Below are 10,948 nucleotides of genomic sequence, written 5' to 3'. Positions count from 1 at the left end.
TTTTTGGCATTTACTGCACCACAGCCAACAATTCTTCTCTATTCCCTAGGTTTCAATAAATACAGTCTGGCCTGAAGTTAGACATTTCATACAAGATCCAAGAGCCACCGCAGGCATTGGGAGAGCAGATCTCAGGAAGATGGACATAGCCTGGGACAAATATCAGTAAGACCCAACATTTGACCCTGGGGCTTTTATTTTTTATAGAGCTGAATATTGTAGGAAACAGAATTCTGCAGTGGCAAATAGCAAAAATACAGAAAAGACAGAAGTTTAACTGATTTTGACATTACTAAACAAGACAAGACATACAGGAAAAGGAGCAATGCCAGCTTCTATGTGTATTTTTGAGAAATTGTGTTCTGTTCTGGAGATGGGATTGCAAAAAGATTCACTCTTTTGAAATTAATAGAAAAGGTTTAATTCTTACCCATAGGGAAGAGCTCAGGTGTGCCAACAAATGGGTATGATCACACACGTGATAGCAAGTAAATGGAAGATGCTTTATGATTTGAAGGAATGTGATTTATAAGGACTCTGTATCAAGACAATAGGAGCAAACATATTCATGCCATTTGGAAATGATGTATGGCACTTACTCATGACCAGGCCTGAATAACGTGGCCTTTTCAGAATTATGCTACTGAAAGACATTTACCATGTCACTCCATATGCTCCCATGGTGTGCAGGCAATTGCCATGTGGGAAACTGCTGAGCTTTGTGAATGTGGGGATGTGGGGTAATCCTGCTGCTATGGCTTATACTGAAAGGATATCAAAATAATGAGAGAAGTACCTTGGCAAGTATTAATTCTTTGCCTGAGTTTAACCAACACATCTTTTATGTAGGGAAAACTGTACCCACTGCAAATCTGAGTTAACATGCTCAAGTATCATTGTGTAATAACACGGTATGGTCACAAGCAAGTTGCATGCATCAGCCCACAGCCGAAGTTTATATCAGCTAGCCCTGCCAGCCCTTCCCTGGGTGATGTAAAGATATTCTTCACCTAGGAACAGTCCCTTCACTTTCTTTTAGTATCTTCAAGTTATGAAAGAGCTTTGATATTAAACAGATTATTTCCTTCATCTTTAGTGAAACTTTGCATCACCTTACTGAACTTCGCCTGTCTCTCAAGTTGCTGGAAGAGACTGTGTAACTATAATCTTAAAGGATAAATGATACTCACTTACTTAAACTGTGATGTGCTGCTAAGCAGAACTTGCCTGTAGTATTACATGGATGGAATTGCATTACCTGATGGAATTGCAGAGACTGAACCACTTCTGGAAGTCAGGATCATTCTTCCTTTTTAAAAGGTAATGATGTTCTGAGTAACTGTGCTCTCATAAATACTCTAGCAGCCTTTTTTTGCCTTTAAGGAATTGCATTGTTTCACAGAGGGCTGCAGGTCAAGGTGGTCACTGCAACATTCACAGCAGTGGCCCAGAAGCTCTTATCTTCATAAAAAAATTATCTGTAATATAAACCTTTGCAAAGACTCTTAGTCCACCCTGGTGTCTTTGTCAGAGCAGTGCACTGACATACTGGGGTTTCCACTTCTTCTTTCCACTTCTGAAAATTTGCTGAGATGAAAGTTGAGAGCTGTGACCAGACATTGTGTTTGCTTTTATATACCAGAGTCCTAATGCCCCATCTGCAAAAAGTAACACAAAAGAGACCATTCTAAGCTGTGGGGATTTCTCATGTTTTGTCTTTATTGTAGTTAGGATGTTTATTGCAATTCCCATGGGGGACTCTTACTTTTTCTGTGTTCTACGCTGCATTTGCTGCTGCTGGGTGCAAGTTGAGTTATGATGCAGCTGTGGGGTAGATTACACTTTGAGCTGCTGTTAACTGTTTCACGTGGTCCATCTGAGACAATGTGAGATAGGTACAAGCATGTGTGTGAGTATATAAAAATGGTTCTTTATAGAACCTCTTTTGCCTGAAAGCTCTCTAACTCAGCAGATCTGAGCAGCTTCTGGTGTAGGTCTATTCCTTTCCTTCCCCACCCTGTGCTGATTACCACTTGCCCAAGTTTACCACTTGGGCAAGTTACCACCACCAAGATTACCACTTGTCCCATGGCAAACTTTCCTCTTGTGACAGCAGATAAACTGCTTCAATTTCAATACTTGGTCACACACTTTATCCTGGAGACAGGAAAAGTCTCCAGCTCATGTGGTGTTGTTAGCCTTTGCCTACAAATCCCTTCTATTGTGTACAGATTTTAGCACGGACATGTGAGGAGGAAGTAGTGATTAAAAGTTTCAGTCTCTTCCTGGCGTGTGATTAATTGCAGCGTCCCTGAAGACTATAAAGATTGAAATCAAGTGGTTCTTACTAGATATTTATCAGTGTATCTGAATTACTGGCTAACGTTGTAAATCAGTTTGGGTCACTTGGTTCAGTTTTTTCCCTTTGAAAGTCTGTTTTAAAAATTCAGAGAGAGAAAACAGGATTAAACTCAAGTTTCTCTCTATCTGGAACTCAGAAGAATTGTTGTTTAATGCTAAAGCAGAGTGTTTTAACACTAAAGCACAGATAGTAGGCCAGAGAAAACTGTATTCCTCCATTTTGAAAATTTTCCTCTTTTTTTTTTTTTTTTCCTGTTTGGTGCAGGGTTGTAATAAACCTTGACTGGTTCTGTTCCGATTATCATTTTCTTGCACCTAAATCATATACTCTGAGAAACAAACTGCTTCATGGAATATGCAAAGCTGGTTATAGGAGTGACTTATATAACCAGTAGATGAGGCTTCAGATCGAAAAAAACTATTGCACCCCAAAGCTAGATTTACAATCTTATGTATTTTGGGGAACTCATTCAAGCATGTGAAGACCTTGTCAACATGATCCATTAGTATCTTGCACACAGATGAAAACCTTCCTAGATCTAATTTACTTAAAAGAGCTCAATTTTCAACTATATAGCCTCCACCTCAATGGAACAAAGGAGTGCTTGTGGCTGTAAGGAGGGAGGGCAAGCCACAGTTTGGGAGACTTAGTGCAGTGCAGCTTTGCTTAGCTTTCAGGCCGAAGAAAAGGACTTTCAGTGCTGAAGTAAGAAAGGAAAGAGAAAAACAAGAGTGTCTTCTGGGGAAACGGATGGGAAACCTCCACCTTCAGAGCCTTCCATCATAAACTACTTCACTGATTTAATTTTTAACTATATCCATACTAAATGACAGGAGCTGTTGGGGGCTTTCCCCATTTTTCAGGTGGTTTCAGGGTCCTTTGCTCCCCTGCACAGCTCTGAGCCAAGCCGAAGGAAGAGACGGAGTTCTCAGGTTTAGATTTTTCAATGTTGCATATTTCGTTTATTTTTTCTTATCTTACAATTTTCTCAGAGTCCGAAAAGATGTTCGCAGCTGCATGGATTCCTCACGTCTCTCCTTGAGCTGGGTTGTTCCTATCTTTTATATTAATTGCTACGTATTTCTTATTTACTATTTCTCACTAATGTCTATTACTATTACTAAAAAGGTCATCTTTACTTTGACCTAATCTTTACTAACTACTTTGTGCTACGTCAATGCAGCAATGGAGTGAGGGAAGGAGAAGGAGAAGAAGAAGGAGACAATGCCTCAGATTCTCTATCTTGTCCTCATTTATTTCAATGCTAGGAACTTAAAATTACTATTTTCTCACTTTGTGATAAGTTAAACTACTATTTTTCACATTTTTGTGGCCTGTAAACTTTCTCTCGGTGTAGGAAGTTTTTCTCATGGACTGAGATCAAAGCTAGTGTCTTTTTGAGCTCTGGGCTGGGGTCCCAGACCCCCCTGCCCAGGTCCTTGACCCTCCAGGGCAACCAAAGGAATGCCCTGGACTCCAACAAGGAGCTAATGTGCACTCACTGTTTCCAATCAGGTTAGATACCCTTCTGTCCTCTTTAGTATATTCAGCCCTTTTGTCCCAGACTGTGTTACCACAGACCACCTGCCTTCATCCTGTTGGATTTCTCTGTCATGATGTTTGCTTGCCTGTTGTATTTGGCTTGCTGTATTGCTGCTGTTACTGTAAGTATGCCGTTCAGGACTTGATATTTGTCTGCTGGCAAGTCCCCATGAAAGGCCATGAAATCTAGCCCTGGATACCTTTGGCAACCACACCACACATTTGCTTTACTTAAATAGATGATGTGTTTAGCACTGGCAGTGGGAATACCTTTGTGGAAGTACCTGGCAGATCACCTGCACCACTGCCTGTCTGGGCTAGTCTGTTTTGAGGACCTCTAAGCACTCTTTGAACCATGACTCCCCTTGTGAAGCCAGCATCTTAAACAGTGTATTAGAGAGACAAAGTAAAACTGATTTTCTCATGGCTTTGGTAATTGCTGTTGCTGCCTCTCAAAGATATTTAGTCCTGTGGACTTACATTTCTTTCCAACCTGACAAAATTGATGCTTTTCAGAACAGATTTGTTATATTTTTATCCAACAGATAAAGTAGTCTGGAGAAGAAAAGATATTTTGCTTTTCTATGATGGATTCTAGATGTTTCCACATGACATTTGGCTAGGAAAAAGCTCTTCACCATAATGAGTGAGAATTTTCAGACTAGCTAGAGAATCAGTAGGGACTTGTCTTAAGATTACTGGAGCAGAGGGAGAAATTTGTGCTTGCTTGCATGGGCAGTGCTCTAGTAACTCTGGCTGTGGTGTAAAGACTCTGACTCACACACTTGTGTGGTGCAATTTAAGAAGTTAGAATCTCTGGTCCAGCAGACGATATGTCTGTGCCTCAGCTGCTGTGTTGTCCAGTCAAGCGGGTTAGCTGAAACCATCTGATTTCAGGGTCATAAACTGGGCTCTGAATTGTGACAGAAAGCTGCCACCATGAGTTCTACTGCTGGAGTCAGCCTCTGGGGTACAATTTTCCTCTTAAATTACCAAAGGAAAAGTGGATAACGCCCTGTTCAATTCCCCACTTGCTCCTTTTCCATGATTTCAGGTGCTTAGGAAGAACAGAGCCAGAATGGCCTCTTACCTTTCCCACTATGGGTAGCATTGCAGTGCAATGATAGGCACCAAATATATGCGTATGGTGCACATAGGATCAGAGGCCCCTTCTAGGTCCTGTAGAAAAAAATCATGATTCTGCATTGCATCTGAGCTCTGAACTCTGTCCATTGCTTTCTGCATAGCTGAAGAAAGAGTTTGAAGTTGTTCTGACTAGTTGATTTGGTCACTGAAAGACTTTTTTTTTTTTTTTTTTTTTTTTTTTTTTTTTTTTTTTTTTCCATTCTGGAGACAATCTAGCTCAGGAAAGGAGGAATTTCCAGTCAAGGTAGAAGAAGGCTATGACTCACCAGTCCTGTGGTGCACACAAAAGCACCTTCCAGCTCTCTAGTTCTGGCTGTCTGAACATGTGAGCAGCAAACCATATGATGTGCTGGGCTTGATTCTTGTGTGCAGACAATCAGATGCCAGCCAGCCAACAGGGGAGGGAGGAGCAAAAGGGCAGGTACTTGCACTCTGAAAATAAAACACAGGGTTTATGCTTATCAGCATAAGTAAGTAATAATATAGTAAGTATAACATGCTATAATATGATTTCTGTTGCTTACTCCTCTTAACTTCACCAGTCTTATCTATAAAACCACAAGTACTAGCCAAAGAAAAGTGAAGACCATGGTAGTAATCTAACAGCAAAGACTGAACTGGAATACAAAAGGCTAATCACCTATTTGTTAGTCTTACTGTTTATTTTATTACAGGTCAGTGAACAAAAAACAGTCATGAGATGTTAATCTCTCTAGCTGTTTAATCTTAACCACCCCCTCACCATTGTTCTCTCAGGGGCTCAGCACCTCCTCCCCTCTTGTAATGACCTCATTTCAAAGTACAATTTCTCCAATTTCTCTCTGGCTTGGCTTTTAAGGGGTCAGACTGATGCTGTTTCTGTTGGGATGAAATTTGCTCAGGTCCTGTCACTGTCTGCTGCCTATGGTTCTACTGAATTTCTTTCAGTGGAGGCTCACCAGTTAATTCGTAATTTGTGAATGTATTGAGCTGTGATTAACGACAGCCCATCTAGGGAATGGGGAGTGTTGTTAGGCAGCACAGCACGGACATAAGAGGTAAACCATTAGAGACATACAAATGGGGATTGGAAGATAGACTTCAATGCTACTTGGCATTGCAGGGAGATGCTTTTTCTTTAGCTGAACCCTTTGCCAAAATAAGAAAGCAGGATGGTTAAAGGGGAGAGCTGAGAGGCACAGCCTACATCATCCTGCCCAGTGCTGGATCACGTAGGGGAGTTGCAAAGCACTGTGGAAAAGGGAAAGTGTGTATTCTCTGCCTCTGAAGTGCTGCATCTGCTCACTGCCTCTATAGAAGTAGCATAGTGCATTGAAGAGCAGTTGGGATGCACTGGGACAGTGTAAGCTCCCAACATACTGGCAGGAGGAAGCAGGAGAGAAGTGGCTAATGGATGAAGAATGGATGTCTTAGATGCAAGATATGAGGGTGGAAAGGAAGGAATGGCTGCGAAGATTTAAAAACAAACAAACAAAACCCCAGGTAAAACACAAGTTGCAAATGTATTACCAAAGCTAAGATAGAAGATGTCAGTTAGCTCACCTACAACTAAGTGAGGTACATGAAGTCTAGGTCTTTGTTATGTCTTTGCTTCATTTGCTTTCCTCACTTTTGAGTTTGTTCCAGGTTTCCTTGGAGAGATTCCTTGTTTTGCTTCTGTAGCTCCCTGCAGGGTGCAAATGTTAATAAGCGCAAGCACAGCAGGCAGGGCTGAATCCATCAGGAGAGATGGGGACTGCAGGGCAGATCAGCGTCCCTCCTGCTGTGTGACATGTGATGCACATCGAACTCAGGGCTCTGGGGGAGCCCCCTTACTCTAGTTCGGCAAATCCAGCACGGCTGCTGGAATGTTTTCTTAGCTCTGTTGCTTAGTAGAGCAGTAGTAAACAAACAAAAGGCTTTAGCAAATAATGGATAAATAGAATGGCAGAACCGATTTCATGAACATGCTAGGTTATTCTGATATTACTGGGTTCTTTATGAACTCAAGTTTTTTGTTAATTTCTTTAAAAATATGCTTTCTTTTCTCTTCACCCAAAAAAGATGGTAGTAAATGTTTTGGGTTTTTTTCCCCCGAGGATATTAGGCAGAAGAATGCTTTCCATGTGTGTGCTACTAGAGTTGACATTCCGGCTCACGAGTGACACCTCCTGCCAATGTCATGCAATCCAATTTAGAATTGACACTTTAGTGTTACTATGAAACATCTCACGCTAAAGAGAGCTGAGAGGGGTAGACAACACTGGAACATTCCGTGTTGCGTTGCACAAACTGTTTTACTGGCTTGTGTGAATTCTCCAGAGCTGCTTTGCTGTCAGCCTGTTGCTTTCCTCTGGTCAGTGTATCCAGTTGCTTGCCGTCCTTTTCAGCTCTCCTTGCTGAACGAGGGCCTTGTTTTTCATGTGCTGTTGGTGTCCGGTACTTGATGCCTTGGGGGAGAGGGACAGCCTTGTATCATTTTGGGCTTACAGGGTGCCGCCAGGCTGGTTTACATACCTACTGCATGGGCCCATGGCTGGAGGTAAGAGGTTCTGGCTTCAAATTCTTTAATGCTCCCAAAGTTACTCTCATTTTTGCTGCACTTGGAAAAGAAACAGAGACTAAATTTTCAAATGGGCTGGATTCCAGCTCTTCGAATGTAGGACTCTTAAGGAAGCATAAGCTGAGTTCCAAGAGTTACTGTTAATTTAAAACAGTAGATTTAACCTCTTAAATGAATTAAGACTTGGAAAAATAAAGTATCACTAGTTTCCCAGGTCATCAAAGCATTTCCATTCCTTTCTCATAGAGAGGGAATGATCTTTAGCCCGTGATTAAAATGAAGCAGTGTTGTTGGCTGAAACAGAAACTGAAGAGCCTGATAACATTGGCTTACCTTCTTCAGCAAATTTTGTAGCTTTGCTACCTTGTGATCATTAAGGAAGTATCTGAGTCCACAAGCGCCAAGATCTAGGCAAGTGGACAGTAATGTGAGCTGAGCAGAAATACTATTTCTGTTGTTTTTTTGTCTCTGCTTGCACAACATCAGAATATAAATCGAAGCTTAAAAAGCCCACCTCTCCTCCTCCCAAAGAAAAAAAAAAAAACCAACAAAAAACCCACCAAAACCCAAATGCAAACTCATACACCCCGCCACAGGACACAGCATGAGTGGAAACATTTCAAGAAAACATCGCTCCTCTGCAGTGCATGGTAAGCACTCAAAGCAGAGATTTCTAGAAATATCCTGGGTTGGAAATTCATCAAGAAAATTATTCCTGTCCATAAGAACCAAGGCTGTAAAAATATACAGTGCAACATTCACAGCAAAAGGAGGGACAATTGCTCCACCCATTTATTCCAGGAGCAGAGAGGAAGATCCCTCCTTCTAAATTACATATTGTGAAATGCCCCTAAATCACAACTAGTGACATTTCTAGTTCTTGATGTAGAAGAATTCAACTAAGACAGGTTACAGCCAAGGCTATTCTGGTGCATGTAACTGTGAGCTGGAATGAGCTCTAGCACTTTCTGGACACTGGGTGTCAGTCTGTCATTAATATGACAGCTAAGCACGTCTGAGATGAAAAAAAAAAAGTTAAGTGCACCAGAAACGCTGTGAATTACATGTGAATAATCTGTTATAGTCTGACTATGATTCCACATAAACTTTAAATAGTTGCTTAGGAGTTAATAGTTAAGTAACATGTATAAATTATGTTGCTGAAAAACAATCTATATATTCCAGTACAAATGCTTTTTCATTATGGAGCTGGGCCACAGAGAATACTTTCTTGTGAACTGAGTCATGAATTAAAGATTGACCTCCTACTTTTTAAAGAGCAATTATATAATGAAAGAGAGATTGCTAGAGAAACTTGCTTTGAACAGAGGCAAGGCCCTTGTGAAGCAGGCAGTATGTCTCCAGACCTGCACAGCCCTTTTCCCCACTGCACACCAGTGGTAATTAGTGCATAGTGGCAGGCATGCTCCTCTGTAAACCACTATGGCAAAAGTGCGGGAGATGGATTACATCTTAGTGTGGATGTCAGTGACTGGACTGCCCTTTTCTGCCTCTCCCTGGCACACTGTAAGGTAGAGAAGGTGGTGGTGAATAGTTTGGCCATTTGCTCTAAGAGAAGGTTGGAACTCATTTGCTATTACTAATGGGGTAAAAGGGCTAATCAGTTTAAAATGTAGCAAATTTTTTAAAAGGCACAGATATCATAGGATAATTTCACTTCTGCAGACATGCTGAAAATACAAGTCACTCACTTTTGCAGAGCTCTGCCAGTGTATTTGCTGAGGGCCTCATGCTGTAAATCTCAAAGATCTCTTCTATAGGAATGCTATTCTGTGAAGACAGGTTAGCAGAGAGGTTCAGCTCTCTGAAGTTCTATTCTTTCAAGTGAAGGGATGGAACCAAACTCATATCCCCTTCTCTGAAACAACTCTCACATGAGCTCCTGGTAATGTTTCATACTGCCAGTATGAATCTATGGATCTGGTCCTGAATCTTATCTGCCATTTTGCATTTGGCTGAGACAAGTTAAGTAACGTGTACACAAGCACAGGACCACCTACTGAAACTGCCTAGATTGTTCTCTAAGACTGAGCAAAATTTTATAGCTGCTTGATAAAATAAGATGCATTTATAATATTTGCACTGCTTGTATACTGTGCTTTCAAAGAATAAAGACATTCTAGGTACAGGGAGTGTTTCTAGTCTATCTGCCATAGGATAAAAGATACTGTCATCTTTCTTGGCCTCTTTCCATTAGTATTCCAGCATATGAAGATAGTATCATAGCTTCTCTCTCAATTTGGTTGGGTTAAGTGTATCAGTTGTGAGCTGCAAAATTCCTGTATGGTGTTTTGAACAAGAATATTATTAGCGTGATATTATAAATACAAAAAGTAGTCCTGGGCTCAATTCACTGCTGCTTTTACTCCATCTTCACAGTGGTGTAAGTCACTGAAACAGCAGGACCCTGGCTTTGCAATACTCACATTTTCTCTCCTGTCAGTGTAGTCTGAGCATCTGAGTCACGTAATCACATCAAAGCAACACTGAGGGCTAAGTTGTAATGGACCTGGAAAGACAGAAGAACCTTATATGGTTTGTTTGACTGTAATTGCTTGACTGAAAAACAGAAAGACCGGAGTATTGTAGGGAAGCATGAGCTGTAACTACACTGGGTACCTCATGTTGTATTATACTCAAGGAGGTTTGAGGTATTTTAAACATTTAAAGGAAGACTTCATTCTATTATGCACAAACAGCTTTGGTTTATGAAGAATAATATCTGGTTAGTTGACTTAACTTTATCAAATGCTTTCTGCAAATGAGCTTTTCCTTGCTAAAAAATCAGCAAAATCTTTAATTATCTTGGATACATTACACCAAGTCTGACTATTCACAGCCAATTTCTTTAGGTACTCTTTTCAGTAATGGGCTTTTATTTGCCATGGTAGGGACAGGTTATTTAGCTGTACCAAGCAGCCATCTTTCAGAGTTCTCAGTAGCCCTGCAGTTAAAGAGGATAGGAAATAGGAAGTCTGGTGATTACCGTGTCATCTAGAAAGGTGGACTGCCTTTGTCCTCTTGGATCAAATCCTTTTTCTCGTAGTCTGATGCCAACATAATCTCCCCTTAAAGCAAGGAAACAATTCTGAATTACAGCTGCTTCTAAGCAAACCAGAGCATAGGAAATGTAACAGATGACTCTAAAGCTAAGCAAGACCAAGGCTAAATTTACTATATTTCAGGGCTAGGAGTCTGCTGCAGGATCTCTCACCGACAGTTCCCAAGTAGGAAAGCTGTTTTCATCTCTGCTAATCTTAGCTTCCCTCAGACCCCACTGTTATCTTTTCCAAAGGCTCCAAAATACAGGAAGAATGTGCAAATATGAAACAATT

General features: G+C 40.9%; 2 long non-coding RNA genes across 2 annotated transcripts; both read right to left on the bottom strand.

Annotated features, from left to right (window-relative positions):
• Window positions 1–4,946: 4,946 nt before the first annotated feature.
• LOC120755389 (uncharacterized) lies at window positions 4,947–6,697 on the bottom strand. Its single transcript, XR_005701752.1, has 3 exons — window positions 6,593–6,697; window positions 5,317–5,482; window positions 4,947–5,083 (listed from the first exon to the last, which is right to left on the bottom strand). It is a non-coding gene; the product is annotated as an uncharacterized LOC120755389 (long non-coding RNA).
• A 666-nt stretch (window positions 6,698–7,363) lies between these two features.
• Window positions 7,364–10,683, bottom strand: LOC120755388 (uncharacterized). Its single transcript, XR_005701751.2, has 3 exons — window positions 10,600–10,683; window positions 10,040–10,122; window positions 7,364–7,479 (listed from the first exon to the last, which is right to left on the bottom strand). It is a non-coding gene; the product is annotated as an uncharacterized LOC120755388 (long non-coding RNA).
• Between the last annotated feature and the right edge of the window lie 265 nt (window positions 10,684–10,948).

Source organism: Hirundo rustica, chromosome 7, assembly GCF_015227805.2.
Source record: "Hirundo rustica isolate bHirRus1 chromosome 7, bHirRus1.pri.v3, whole genome shotgun sequence".
Taxonomy (NCBI): domain Eukaryota; kingdom Metazoa; phylum Chordata; class Aves; order Passeriformes; family Hirundinidae; genus Hirundo; species Hirundo rustica.
Note: the sequence above shows the minus strand (reverse complement) of the source record. Positions and strands in the feature narration are given on the sequence as shown.